General features: G+C 48.2%; 1 long non-coding RNA gene across 2 annotated transcripts in view; it reads right to left on the bottom strand.

Annotated features, from left to right (window-relative positions):
* The window catches only part of LOC137638344 (uncharacterized), a 171,802-nt gene that overhangs the window by 74,415 nt on the left and 81,411 nt on the right, over positions 1 to 15,976 (bottom strand). The window lies entirely within an intron of this gene.

Raw genomic sequence — 15,976 nt, 5'->3', positions numbered from 1 at the left:
AATTTGCACCATGAAACTGAAAGCTAAGAGAGGTGGGAAGAAAAAGATGGAGAGGGAGAGAGAGAGAGAGATACAGCAACAGATGGACACACAAATATTTGTTCTCTTATAACTTATGTTTGCAATACTGTCTATTCTTCCGATGAAGTTTGTCCATTTAACCTAATGGTCTTTCTTTGACTTGTGTTTGGATTTGAGATAAAAATATCAGGAAGAGGAGGAAAAAAGGTTATTACATTTTTCAAGAGACAATACGCATCATTAGGGAATGAAGCAAATGGTACAGGAGGCCAACTGTATGCACGACAAGAGAGAATCATCATAGAAAATGCTGAGGTCTTTACGATATGATGTTCCTTTACCTGGAGAACCTACTCAATGGTGAGTGCTGGCGCATTGGCTAACGCTGGATCTACGAGTGCAAGTGCGAAGGAAAGCGCTGGCACTCTGGAAAGCGTTGGTGCTCAGTAATGCGCTTTACAGGGTGTTGCGCAGTCTCCCTAGAATGCTCAGGTGAGCACGGGCGCGCAGTAAGACGCTGATCTGTGTGTTGCACAGTCTCCTTAGAATGAGCAGGAGAGCGCAAACGCACAGGAGAGTGTTGGCGCACAGTTCGGCGCTGCGCAGGAGGTTGCTGGAGAACAACTACTGGTGAATGCAGGTGCACAGGTGAGCGCTGGCGAGATAGAGAGCGCCGGCACTTGCACCCAGGAGAGTGTTGGCAATCCGGAGACCGAGGTAGAGCAGTAGCACTGTGTGTTTGGTGAGCGCTGTTGCCCCTGGGAGTGTAGGTTGGCTGCTCACTGGAACGGCGAGGCTGCGCTGGAGACCGCTGGGGTATTGGAGGGCGCTGAGGACGAACAGGAGAAGGCTGTAAGTCAAGCGAACACCGAAGCGTTGTAGAACGCTGACGAGCTGGAGAGCGTGGGCGCTCTGGAAAGCATGAAGGAGCAGGCTTTCGCTGACAAGATGTTGGTGAGCGCAGGTGCACTGCAGGGCACTAGCGCGCTGGAGAACATTGGAGTGCAGCTGCATACTTAGGTAGGGCCTCAAGAGGCTGTACCGGAAACAAGAATTGTGACGGCAGGTCGGTAAGTCAGCTGGTAGGACGAACAGAAACATGGATGTGCCATTTAGAAGGGCGAACATCCACCGATGGAGATCGCGAACGATCCACAGAAGGGTCCAGGACCGAAGTCCAAGGACTAGCAGCAGCGTCATCGGGAGAAGGTCCAGGAATGAGGAAGGTCGAGGGCCAGGAGACAACTGAAGCGGAGACTCCTTTGCGGGGGACGGCTGCGATGACAAGGCTGAAGAGCCGAAGAGGCGTCTTTTCACCGATGGTGAAGGACGACCTCTTAGGTGAAACAGAGGGAGAGCTCAGCGACAGGGATGCTCTCTAGGGACAGTTGGGTCAGCAAGCGTATCATGAGCAGCTTCAGTCCTCCAAAGAGGAGTCTCTATGAGAGAACTCCACCGAGGGTGAGAAACACTCGTAGAAGAGACAGAAGTAGGACTAAGTTTCCCCCTCAAAGGATGATGAGGAATTGGGGAAACTTGAGTCAGCAGCAGCAGGTAGAGAGTCTGGAGGGGCAGGGGCATCGGTTGAAGCCACAGAAGACACCTCTGACACCAAGACATTGACAAGCCAAGAGGATTCACCACCAAAGTCGACGACAACGGCTGCACACTCACACCACGAAGGATGAGCTGCAGCAAGGAGTCCTTGAAGGGCGGACCCAGAAGCCCAAAGGACGACTACACCTCAAAAAGAGAAGATATAGACAAGGCTTCACCCTGGGGGAAAGGTGGGGCCGCTTTGCTTAAAAGGGTCTTCGGTACTCCTCGACGGTCTCTTGGAAGAGGCCGAACGAGTAGGAGCTCCGGAGGAAGGTCGGGAGATGAGAAAAGAGGTCTGGCTATTTTTCCATTCGAAGGAACATTCGAAGGAGAAATATCCCGCTTAGACTTCTTCTTCCGTCGTCGCACGAACCTCTCCCACTGGGAGGCAGACCTCTCCTGACACTCAATAAACTGATTACCACTATCACACCGTTGACCTCTGCAGGTAGGACAAAGGGTGTTGCAATCAGTTTCCACGGCCGACATGAAGATCCCGCAGGTGCGCATGGTCGCAGAAGTCAACATACACACTAACACAAAGAGAAATCACAAAAGAATTAAAGGCAGTCCAATTATAACAGAGAAGGATGAGGAACGGCAACGACCGTACACCATCCGAGCCAAAAGCAAAGTGAGCTAAATCACTGGTGTGTGAGCAGGAGCAGTAGCAAGCTACACCCCATTACCCCTGCTAACTAGCGGTGTGGGTAGTTAACCCTTGCTAAATTTTAAAGGCTCGTCATTTCAGCTTTGCCGAAAGTAATACCCCTAAATATGACAAATTCGAAGATAATTTGCATTTTTCCTAACCATACAAACCTTAGCTATTTACAAAGGGTTACCTTTTAGCGTAGCTGAAATGGCGAGCCATTAGAATTTAACGAGGGTGTATTACCCCCGCGCTAGTTAGCGGGGGGGGGGGGGGGGGGGGGGGGGGGTAGGGGGGGGGTAGGGGAGTGGTAGCTAGCTACCCCTCCTCCCCGTCACACACAGGTGAATACTCACTTTCACTTAAAGGTAGGACTTGTCTTGGGGGACAGGGCTGGCGGGCAAATATGTGTAAATAGCTAAGGTTTGTATGGTTAGGAAAAATACAAATTATCTTCGAATTTGTCATTTGTTCCGTAACCGAAATACAAACCACGCTATTTACAAAGGGTGACTTATCCCTTAGGAAGGGTGGAAAGTCCCAGCCATACTGGCTTTGGCTTTACCCGGGGACTCAGAATCCGAGTGAGTCGCACTCGAGAAAAGGAGTCCCTGCACCTCACAAGTTCCTTGCTCCGCAAGGAACCATGTGGCCTACGTAAGCTTGTGTGTGAAGGAAGAAGTGTGACCCGTCCTAGGCAGTTGACCTGGAGTTCCAGAAGGAACTCTGGGTTAGGACGTTCCCAATACCACCTCGTCAGGGTATGGGGGACGCGACAGTATTGACTCAATACTCGGAACACAAGGAAGCATGGTTTACCTGCAGAGGTTCGAGGTCAGCTATGCAGAGACCAGGATGCTGCTTCCCCGTAGAGGGGATGATGAAGAAAGAAGTAAGGGCCAGACATACTTCTTTCGTTCATGCAGACTAAAACCTGATAACAATGCCCTCAACCTTCTGCTACCTGTCCAAAAAGGAGCCTGAGGTTAGACCAGCTGTTGTGTAGCCACCACAGAGCGATAGAAAACGTATCGAGACTCCTGTGGGTCACGCCCTGCAGGAAGCGGGCTGCGAAGGTCATTAGACGCTTCTAGACTCCAGCTTGTAGCACCTGCGTCACAGAGTAGTATTACTCGAAGGCGAGGGACGTTGCGATGTATCCAACATCGTGCTGTAGGGCGACGTGACGGGGGAGGGTCTGGAGACAGGTCGAGATGAATGTCCTTGAGTCCGGGCTGAAGAGGTATACTGGTGACTCTCCCCCCATGTCCTCCTTGTGCTCCCAAATCGGCTGCAACTGAGGACAAACTGCAGCTGTTCCCAGCGCTAACCTCTCGATTCCTTTACTGGCAAGAAAGAGAAGGTCTTGGGACATCAGATACAGAATGGAGACTCGAAATCTTGAATGAATCGGAGCGAAGGGCCGGGACCCTCAGATTCTGAGTCTAGCCAACAACTCAGGAGCGAGCCTGAATGTTGCCTTCCCCTCTTCCTTAGAAAGGGGGGAGTAGTAAGAGACCAAGAAGATTGCTTACACACTGGCCGTGGCCAGAGTGAGCAGAAGACCCAAGGCGGAATACAATCCGAGGCCTGTCGTAAAGGGTCTTGAGAAGATCTCTTAAAGGACTAAAAGTCCGAGCCATGCTCCAAGTTGGATGTCTTCCTCTGACTAGGGCAGGGACGATCGTAGCTTCGCATGAGCGAGGATAGATCCAGCGGGCAGGAAAAAGTTATTCCTTTAAGCCTGAAGGTCAGGGAAAGGCTGAGCGACAGGCTTCATTGCCGAGAGCGGAAAGGAGTTTCCTCCCGCCGAAAGGCAATAAGACCGTTATGCTGGAGAAGAGGCCTCAAGGGAAGAGGTATATCTCCCACGGCACCAACCACCTTAGACTCTTCACTTTGCCTGGGAGACCCCTGTGGATGACTATCGCAGATGACGCGACCTCCGTACCGCGACTGTAGCGGGTTGTCTCTTCTTGAGGAGGAAGCGTAGTGTCTCCAGGCATGAAGCTGAAGCGACGCCCCGGTTCGGGAGAGATGTCGCAGTGTGGTTGCTTGAGTAGTCTGCGCCGTGGGAGAAGCTCTCCCGGGAGTTCCGTCAGGGGAAGCAGAGGGTCCAGAAACCGTTCTGCGCATAGTCCCAGGGGAGCTCTCCCATTGAAAGCTTGACAGACAACCTGGTCTTGTTGAGACCCATTGTCCACAGACAAAAAGGAGGGAAGACGCAGGCGTCGAAGTTGTCCCACCATCACCGGAATGCATCTTGCCAGTGTCTCGGGGTCTGAGACTGGGGGGAAGAATAGCGGAAGCTTGAGGTTCCAAGCTGTCGCGATCAGGTCCCCCAGACCAGCACTTGCTGGTTACCCAAGGTCAAAGACCCCCAGGTATACTCTCTCTACGAGGCTCTGCTTGGATAGTCTGAGAGAAACATTCCCCTGCCTGGAATGAGAGAGCCGATGGTGGTATTGAGAGAATCTCAATCATCCCGGTATCTCTACTGCAAGATATGAAGGTGTGAAAATGCGTCCCCTGCTGGTTAGAATGAAGTCGACGCGCAACGGGGCGACTCGGCAGGAGCTGTAGGATCTGAAGAGGGGCCAGACTAAGGCCCCTAAGCCTGCCTGAATGATGGAGAGGTATCCTTCAGGTCTTGACCATAGGCCTGGACCGGAACATGCCCCCCCCCCCTTTCCTTTGACGAGTCCGAGAACCGCATCAAGAATGTGGGGAAAGGACGAGAATATCCACTACCATCAAGAGGCTCCATAGGTCAACACCCATTGCAAGTCTAATAGTTCCGCTGGTCCCCTAGGGCCAGGGAGTCCGGTTAAACATTGCCTGAAGCCACCGGAACTTGGATCGCCCCACATGGAACTTATCCTGAGGCGACCGTTCGGACTATAGACGGGTCAATGAGGAAAGGAGAACTAGGAAACGTTCCAAGATAGGGCTGAAAGCTCTGCTTGACTGAGAACAGGTACTGCGACTCTCCTCAGTCTTGCCACAGTCAACCGAAAGGAAGGCTCGGAGGATGTGGTAACAGAATCTGGCGTCCCCAGGTGGTCACCCATCCAAGTACCGACGTTGCTTAACCTCTCTGGACGGACGAGAAGCGGGGTTCCCAACGTGGTAAGGCCGTTGACTCAATATCATGGCCAGATACTCCAGATGTTGAGGCAGAGGAAGAGAAGGCTCCAAGCAAAATACCATGAACCCACACTCCTGGTAAGCATCCGGAAGCTTGTCCCGGTGCTGAAGAAGGTCGAACCCGAGCCTACCGGAGTTGACCAGCCCTCCAAACAGCAGAGGAGGCGGAAGCCTGCACCTGAGCGGCCAAGAGGAAGGCAGGGAGAGTTCTCTGGGGAAACAAACCTGCTATGCCACGGCGGGATAGCCACACTGCATCATAAGCAGGAATACTTGCAGTCTAGGCTGAATTCGACGAGCACCCTGGAAGATGGATGGAATGGAAACTGAAAGTACCCGTCCTTCCGATCCAGGGTTTAAGGAGTCCTGTCGCCTCGTTACCAGTCTGATTGATTCTGCTGGTCTACGCTGGCCGAAGTTTGTTCGACAAACTTGATCAGGGCTGAGAGGTCGACTACGGACATCCCCTCTCAGATCCCTCCTTACAAGAAAGGATCGACTGAGGGGGCCGGGGGTGAAGCCGTCGTTGATCCTAAGGAAGACCTTCGCCTAAGGTATGGATCATTCTGCCCAACCGGGCAACTCTGCTGACGCTATGGCATAGAGGTTCAGAGACACTGAATTCGCTGACAGAGACGGCAGACGCGATATCCTTGCCTAATCACAGAGATTGTGCGGGAATGGGCATCGGGAAGCTGTCATTCGGATGAGTAACCTTAAGCATCCTCCCAGCGAAAAACCTGCAATCCTAGAGTTCGTGAACTCCTTTTAGGACTATGCCCCCCCCGGGGGAGTCTCCCGTGCCATCTGTTCCTGACAGGAGGAAACTGCAATTGGACACCTTGTCCCAGTTGTCGTCGCCGATAACTTAGGCCGACGTGGTTGAAAGAAAAGGGCGCTGGAGCCCTGCAGTCTGGAAGAAAGTGCCTTGGAGGAGTGAAACCGGAAGTCGATTTCCTCCGCACAGCAGCTGTCTAAGTCTCTGTCCTTGGGCACAAACAAACTCTTCTCAAGGATGGAAGGGTGTCTGAGGTCGTCAACCTCCACAGATGAGACACCCGAAGGAAGCCCTCAGTCAGCGCGTCCAGATGGTACAACATCGAGCTTGTCCGCAAGTTAGATACTTAACGACGAAAGGCCAAGGTGCCTGAGCTCGAGAGGAGGAAAGTACCCTTGATCTTCCTGTAGCTTCCTTGAACCAAACCTCGGGCCGTAACCGAGGAGGGAAAGAACCTGGTAAGCTCCCAGAGGAAGAGGTAAGCAGTCACCCCTTGTCCGATGGAGAAATCTCGAACGGAAAGCCCCCACGCCAAAAATCCTTCCAGGGAATGACGGGGAAGTGCTAACCCAGGTTCAGGAAAGAGGAGTGTTGCTCAGATCTCCCTTAAGTTTCTCCTATTCTTGCAAGTGCCATGCTCTGCGTTTACGGGGTGAGGCCGTGTTCTGGAAATACGCTCCAGAAGAACTCGCCAGGCTGGTCATGCTGCGAAAACCCCATTGGGAATCGTGGTCGCAATCGCCCTGGAGCTCGCGCGACGGAAAATAAAAGATTTTCGCGTGGGCGAACGTGGAAGCGCCCATGAGCGGTAACACAAACGAAGGCGAGCGAAGGAGCGCAGAAGGAGGGCGAGCGTGGTAGGAAGGGCGAGAGCTGGTGGTCGGCGAGCGATAACCCATAGACGAGCAATGGATACTGCAAGAAATAAGCCGACATTTGTGCGAAGAAACACTGTAGGTTCGCGCGACGGAACACCATCCGTCCGCGCGATGGAAAAACCGTTGGTTCGCGCGTGGGCGAACATTGGAGAGCATGAGCGTAGACGTGCAGGCACGTGGGCGTGTGGGCACGCAGGCAAGTGGTCGCGCGGGCGAGCGTTCACGCGGGCGAGCGGTCGCACGGGCGCGCAGGCGAGCGGTCGTGAGGGTGGGCAGGTGGATGAGAGCGAGTCCGAGGCGGCGAACGCAAGCGTTAGCGCGATGGCGAGGACACGCGCTGCCGCGTGGGCGAGGAAGACCGGTGGCGATATGGATCAACAAGCGATCGGTGGTGAGCTGGCGAGCGCTAATGCGCAGCTTGGCGATGGCGCGTTGTGTTATGCTGACGCAATGGTCGAGCAGTATGCGCAGGTGAACGATCGTGCGTTGGCGAGCAGTATGCGAAGGTGAGCGATCACGAGCAGACTGTGCAGGAGGGCGATCGCGCGATGGTGATCAGCATGCGCCGGGTCGCGCGATGGTGATCAGCATGCGCCGGGTCGCGCGATGGTGATCAGCATGCGCCGGGTCGCGCGATGGTGATCAGCATGCCAGGGTCGCGCGATGGCGATCAGCATGCGCAGGTTGGCGGTCGCGCGATGGCGATCAGCATGCGCAGGTTGGCGGTCGCGCGATGGCGATCAGCATGCGCAGGTTGGCGGTCGCGCGATGGCGATCAGCATGCGCAGGTTGGCGGTCGCGCGATGGCGATCAGCATGCGCAGGTTGGCGGTCGCGCGATGGCGATCAGCATGCGCAGGTTGGCGGTCGCGCGATGGCGATCAGCATGCGCAGGTTGGCGGTCGCGCGATGGCGATCAGCATGCGCAGGTTGGCGGTCGCGCGATGGCGATCAGCATGCGCAGGTTGGCGGTCGCGCGATGGCGATCAGCATGCGCAGGTTGGCGGTCGCGCGATGGCGATCAGCATCTGCAGGTGGGCGATCGCGCGATGGCGAGCAGCATCTGCAGGTGGGCGATCGCGCGATGGCGAACAGCATACGCAGTTGAGGGTCGCGCGATGGCGATCAGCATGCGCAGGGTCGAGCGATGGTGATCAGCATCCGCAGGTGTGCGGTCGCGCGATGGCGATCAGCATCCGCAGTTGAGGGTCGCGCGATGGCGATCAGCATCCGCAGTTGAGGGTCGCGCGATGGCGATCAGCATCCGCAGTTGAGGGTCGCGCGATGGCGATCAGCATCTGCAGTTGAGGGTCGCGCGATGGCGATCAGCATCCGCAGTTGAGGGTCGCGCGATGGCGATCAGCATCCGCAGTTGAGGGTCGCGCGATGGCGATCAGCATCCGCAGTTGAGGGTCGCGCGATGGCGATCAGCATCCGCAGTTGAGGGTCGCGCGATGGCGATCAGCATCCGCAGTTGAGGCTCGCGCGATGGCGATCAGCATCCGCAGGTGAGCTAGTAGCTGGCGAACCATGTTCCTTCAGAAGTGTTGGAGAACGTTGGCGTGCCGGCTGTAACACACGTGGGCGATCCGGAGATCGCCGAGAGACAGGTGATCGCTGGCGAGCTGATGATCGCTGGCGAGCTGATGATCGCTGACGAGCAGAAGGCTACGCGTGGAAGCCTGCGCAAAGAAGAAGGGCGCGCAGGGAAACCCTGACACGCAAGGGAAGAACCCCCGTGGGGGCAACCCTTTACCCCGAAGGGATCGTTGTCCGCCGGGAGACTGATGTCCGTCGGAAAACCGCTGTCCGTCGGGAAGACCGTTGTCCGTCGGGAAGATCGTTGCCCGTCGGAAGACGAGATCAGACTGCTGTCCATCTGCACCAAGGCGGAAGATCGAGAAAAAGGAGTTGTAGGCTGCAAACGGAGATCCAAAAAGGAGCCTCAAGCACCCTTATAGGGAGATGAGAGGCCCTTACGACGAGGCGGACGGTGGGCCTTACGGCGAGGGAGGCCAACAGCAACAGCAACAGCAACAGAAGAAACCTCCGAAGAGGAGTCTCTATGAGTGCACTCTCTCGCGAACGAAAGAGAAACACTTCGTGGAAGAGACTGGTCAGCCAGTGACCTAAAAGGAGCAATCCTCCGAAGAGGAGCTCCTGCAGTTGCCCAGCCCCTTGAGCGAAACTGCAGGTGCGACCGCTCAGCACCAAGAGCATAGTCGCACGAAAAAAAGGCAAGAGAAAAACCCCCCAAAAGGAGAAAAACTCAAGCCTGGACAGGAAAAACTTCCCTCGGAAGGAAAGTTACCTGCCCAAGGAGGCAAGCCTCCTGAGAGTTCTAAAATGAACTGGAGAGCTGTCCGTCGTCACGGGAGTACTTCCAGTAGAAGGAGACACGCCCCTGACGAAAATACAAGGGGGGAGGCAGCAACAGCCGAATCCCCAGAACTCAACCAGACAGCTCACACCGTTGCCATATTACAGAAACGAACTAGATCGGTAACTGGAAAAAAAAAAATAAAACAAATAATATTAATACACATTCATTCCCCCGGGAAGGCTCCGAAGAGGAATCCCGAGGGAAAGGAAACAAGAATTACACAACAGGCACATGCCCTCACAACCACTTACACTCACGGAAGGAGAGCTGTAACCAAAACAGAATTATAACAATTATAATTATGTAACTATGTAATTATGTAATTTAAAAATAAATGAACACTAAAGAAAGAACGAAAACCCCGAAAGGAATCGTTCTACAAGCTGAAAAACAAAAAACAACTACAATTAGATTCATAACTAATTGAGACAAACGTACGGCGTAGCAACCCCCCACACGGAAAGGAAGCTACAAGGGCGTAGTAACACGTAGTAAAAGGGTGAACGACCTCAGAGAGAGGGAGAGAGAGAAAGACATAAGTCAAACTCGATCGCCACCCATAAAATTACGCCGTGGTGGCCTAACTGCCGAGGCCTCCACGTAGATATCGTACACTACACACACAAATCTGAAAAGGAAACTTACTTATTCTATACTCAAATATATATACAAACATGAAAACATGTTTACATATATATAGAGTAAATGAAAAGTAACCGATTAAGTAAAGACAAAACAAACAATGGCTGCCAAGAGAGGACAAAGACAGAGACGTCTGTCACAGTCCGAGCCAAAAGTGAAAGTGAGTATTCACCTGTGTCACTGTGTGAGGGGGAGGAGGGGTAGCTAGCTACCACTCCCCTACCCCCTCCCCCCCGCTAACTAGCGCGGGGGTAATACACCCTCGTTAAATTCTAATGGCTCGCCATTTCAGCTACGCTAAAAGGTAACCCTTTGTAAATAGCGTGGTTTGTATTTCGGTTACGGAACAAAAATAGCTTAGGTTTGTATTCCAGTGACAGAACAATGATGTTGTTGGAGTTATGGTTATCTAGAAGAACCTCTAATAGAGTCCTCGATAGAAGAATACTTTACTGTACGATACTCAACCTACAGCTCACCAGTGGGCTTGTGGGGATTGTCCAATCAACATCATGGTTAAGTGTTGTCGAAGAGAATTTCTGAAAAGAAATGGAAAAAATCACATATCATAAAATAAGGGAAAAAAAAAAAAGTTATGAAATAAAGCCATTTTTTATTCTATTTAAACTGTGCATAGAAAGAGGCTCTACATATTTTCTTGCAAGACAATTGGTAATGTGTAAGCTTACTTTAACATTCCCTTCCACTAAGACAAAATTTAGAAAAGTATATTGTCCGTAATACCATCACTTGTACCAAGACAAGTTCAAGTTACGTTGTTTCTATGACATCAAAGAAAAAAGAATAAAACAAAAAATTCTAAAGTTAATGAAAGAAATGAGAAATTGTAAGATACTTAAACTCACACAAATAAAGGAAGGATATTAAATAGCAGTTTTATTTCAAACTATTCTTACTATAGGTTCACTTCTTTTACTCTGGGTGAGAATCCAAGACAATAAACTAATGAGGCATCAAGACTAAGACAGGACAGTACTTCCTTTACGCTTAGGGTAAAAAAACATGATTTACAGAAGTCTTGACTCCTCTATCATTCTAAACCACATTTAGTATTGTTCAGTAGTTGTCAAATTGGCTAAACTGACACCATAAATTCGAAAACTATTTCATAATCAATGCTAATAAGGAAACAGGAGTGAACCTACCTAAATCATCATCATCAGTAACTTGTAAGGTGGCATGAAGAACTCCTCTAATTGTAAAATCACCACCAGGTGACACGGCCGCATTCCACCTGTCGTATTCCGCCAGCAACAACCACTTTCTCAGACTGGAATGATTTCAATGTTTGGTACATTTAATCTAAACGTCAGAGGCTGTACAGTTTTTTATTGTTTTCAATATTACTAGAACTTTGAGTCTTTGAGTCCATCCTTTGGGTTCTGAAATATCCTTAGGAAATCAAAGCTGTCAATATAATCACATAGAAGACCAGAAAATCTTCTAGCTTGGGATTCACCTTTGAAATCCACTATGGCAGAATGAGTTTATGGACACAAAACACTCACTGAAATGAGGTTAACTAAATAAAAACTTAATTAATCAATCCTTAAACATGAAATCTATATTTCAGCAATTATGGATTAACAAACAGACACAGTTTGTCAAAATAAACTATAAGAGAGATTACTCGAATGCCATATGTGGATGAGATCATGGTGAGGGGTAGATGGAGATGGTTGGGCATGTTCTTCCCACTCTCCAAGAATTATTAGTTCAAACTTTCAACTGGGCTCTACAAGGCACTAGAAGAGTTGGAAGACCCAGGTCTACATGACTGAGGAGACTGAAGTGTGAAGTAGGAGGTGATGAATGGAGAAGCATTGGTTTAAAAGCTCAAGATAGAGACGACTGGCAAAATCTAACCGAGGCCCTTTGCGTCAATAGGCCTAGGAGGAGATGATGATGATGTCAAAGCTTCTAAAGAAAAGACTGGGCTTCCTGTTGGAATTTAGAATAATAATTTCTGCATCACAAAGCACTTCCCTTAGCAGTTCTTTAGAAAGATACTCTCAAAATACTAATATCAAATCAACACATTATTATATATAAGACTAGGAAGGAAAAATGGTAACCATTTTTTTTAGATTCTAATCATGAATCTGTTTTCATTTTAGAGGTGATCCCCATTATTGTCTCAGCATTGGGGAGTTTGTCAGCGACTACACAAAAATTTATTAATACATAAAAACAAGATTTCTTAAACATAGCCATTGACAGTAAAATCATTAGCTTTCCTAGAAGGAATTTGGTATTGCATTAGTTTATCAATCTTTAAAAATATTCAATATGAAAAGATAATTTGATTACAAAGTGCGCCAGTCCATAACTGAAGTACAATGTGTTGAAAATCATTATTCCAAATATAGAGTTTGAGCAAGTAGGTTGACAGGCTATGAAAAAGTTGAAAAGAGAGGGAAAGGAGAAATGAGTGAAAGAAATAGAAGAACTATGTGACTGATAGACTGAGATAACTAGTTGGAAGATAATAGAGGAGAAGAGGAGATAGAAGAACCATGTGCAAGAACATGAACTTCATTGGAGGAGCTGGAGAGTTCTCATCAGAAGTCTGACATCATAAAAGAAATACCTGATGAAAATACGAATAATGTTGGTTTTATAAATAATATATATATATATATATATATATATATATATATATATATATATATATATATATATAATATATATATATATATATATATATATATATATATATATATATATATATATAATATATATATATATATATATATATATATATATATATATAATATATATATATATAATATATATATATAATATATATATATATAATATATATATATATATATATATATATATATATATATATATATATATATATATATATATATATATATATATATATATATATATATATATATATATATATATCCTCTTTGAGTTCTATTATGTGAAAATTTATGCTAACAAAAATGTGAATAAAACTTGTCTGACATAATTATAAAACTAGATACAGCTTCTCAATGTGGTTTAAAGAATCCCAGTCTTTTATATCTGCATGTACAGTATATCTAAAAGAATACTTCAAACTGTTAACTTCTTAAATAAAGCTATACACTACAGTATACATATATGTATCTAACCGCAATACGTTACAAATTTAAAAGTAATTTGTAGTTTTCCTAACTACACAAACCTGAGGCCTGTTATTCTTGTGAAGATGGTTTTGAACGTTTATACTTTTAGCGTTTATACTTTTAGCGTTTATACTTTAAGGTGATTATAATTGTTAGCAGTTGGAAGGTAGGACACACACACCCACCTGAGGGAGCAACTCTGACCTTAAGCTAGGACTTGCGGGGCAGTTGAGGCCGGCAATTCAACTTGAAGGGTCCAGGTGTGTATAGTTAAGAAATACAAATGTCTTTTAAATTATGTGATTTGTTCCTACACGAATACAGACCATCGTCTTTTAATGGGAGACTTGTCCTCATGAGGGAGGAAGTCCCTATAACCAAATTGTTTACTAACCCAGGAAATATCATGGCTCTTTGTTCTTGTGCAGGAGGCGAGGAAAAGTGATGACTTCTGTCAACCTGCTGATAACCTGAGTATGAAGATGCCAAAGGTGTTGTGTTAGGCTGGGGTAATACCAGGAGAAAGATAGGCAGTCATGGAAGAACTTATATCCGTAAGGGCATGTTGTCTGAATAAAGGGCATTTATGAGAAATGGGTTTGCATATAATCTGTACATCCTTCCAAACTTGGGAAGATACTTCAATACAAACTTTGCTGTAAAATAAAGTCAGGTCCATCACATAACAGAATGACAGCTGCACCCTAAGGATGGGGAAGCGGGAAGAGGAAAAAGGCCCTAGATTCTTCTCACCTCTCATTCTATTCTTACGTCGCGACCCGTATCTTACACGAGATGCTTCTTGTCCCACGAGGGAGCTAGGTTACCTTACACAGCCTGCTGAGTAGCTGCCAGTCCAAGAGTACAGGACTTGAGGGCAGTGAAGGTTACCTGTTATCTTCAGACTTCTGCCTTCAAAACTTGTGGTAACGACAGAATCTTCCTGAATGCTAAGGTGGATCCAATACCCATGACTTAGAGCACTTGTATTCTGGGTCGTCCTCACATTCACTTGCTGGGTTACAGAGAAAAAGTGTTCTTGGATATCTTCCTTTTCACCCTTCCGGCAAGAAGGAAGAGTCTCTGGTGACTCGGTCCAAAGCTCTGAGTTCTCTTAAGGTAGGGTCGTAGAGCAATCACAGAACAAAAATACGTGTCACCTCAATCCCTGTTAGTCACTTCTTGTAGAGAAGTGATGGAGGACTCGGACCTGATGTTGTGAATGGTTGGGCTCTGGCTCTTGGTCCCGAAACTCACGACAAAGGTGAGTGAGACCGTCTTCCATCCTTCGGAATAACTAGCGACAAACGAAATGCCATGCAGCTCGTCTGCCCTCTCTGCCGAGGCTAAGCCGAGTAGGAAAACAGTCTTGAGGGTGAGATTCCTATTCGATGCCTTTCTCCAAGCACTTCTACCACGAGTGTGAGCTCTTGTACCAGGCACCAATGCACCTTCCGGGCTGGGTTGGGTCTCTCCCACGTGTACGTGGGGAGGGATTGGTTGAAGTCTTGTGTGACTTCAGCCAAACAGCCGTCGTGATTTTCATTGCCTACAACTTCTTTTTCTTCAAGGCAACAGACATGACATCCGAAGGCTTAACAGACAGGAAGATAAGAGATACAGGAGTGCTGGGGAGGAAAAGAAAAGCATGTCCATTTCTTTTCCGACTTACTTGACTTTGCAGATGTTGAGGATTTCAGATCCAATGACAACACTACTGCAGCTGGAGAAGACACGGGTTCCTCCCCAGCAACAGAAACTAACCGACTGTAACCATGTCATGGAGTTCCTCTGCTGGTGGAACAGCTGAAGAAGAGGGCGCAGCAAGGGATGATTTCAAAGTCCTGGCATCAGCCAGAACCTCCAGAAGCTTCTTCACTGATGGGATGTCATAGATACCCAAGGAGGGCAACAACCTCGGCAGGTCCAGGTCCTCAAATGCGTCATCATTAGGCAGCACAACAACAGGTGTACTTTGGGAGAGATACAAAAGAGCATTGTCTTTGCCATGGAAAGGTGATACTTCTGTTCCCTTTGAAGCATGACCTAAGCCTAAGTTGGAGTCTCCAACCTCAATTTGAATTCCTGCAGAGGACCTCCTAGGCCTGAGGAAATCACAAGACACAGCAGGTTTTGTGCTTTCAGAAGAGAAAAAGGAGAAACAGTATTGAGTTTCTTCGGCATCAGCTTAGGAGTTGCCAAATCCAGAGACGGATAATCCCTCTTGGAGTTTTTTCCTTCTTCTTTCTGAACTCCCTCCATTGCAGAGGAGGCCAGGACCTACACTCATCACAAGGGGCCTTCTTGTTAAAATGACTAAATTGATGAGGATCCACAAAAGGCTTATTCTCTATCCCTATGCAAGGATTCCTAAGGCACACTGGCATGTCTATTCACAGTCTCCATTAACAAAGCAAACAGAATCTGATAAGATGAAAAATATCAAAACAACCAAGTTCAGAGGCAGCAGAAAAGTACTGATCTATGGCCAAAGACAAAATGGGGCTCCTCCTGGTGGGGGTGGATGGGGCCTACCCTCCTACTGCCAACCACTGCAATACCCTGGTTAAAATTTTAAACAACTCTTGCTTCCAGCTTTGATGAAATCATGCTTCTGTTAAAGGATCATGGTTTGTATTTATGTAGGAACAAATATATTCTATTACTATAGTATTGAATTATCAAAAACTTTTGCCGATTTAATCTAGATTCATGAAACCAAATCCACTTGAAA

The sequence above is a fragment of the Palaemon carinicauda genome, chromosome 3, assembly GCF_036898095.1.
Source record: "Palaemon carinicauda isolate YSFRI2023 chromosome 3, ASM3689809v2, whole genome shotgun sequence".
Taxonomy (NCBI): Eukaryota; Metazoa; Arthropoda; class Malacostraca; order Decapoda; family Palaemonidae; genus Palaemon; species Palaemon carinicauda.
This window is presented reverse-complemented; position numbering and strand designations above follow the sequence as displayed.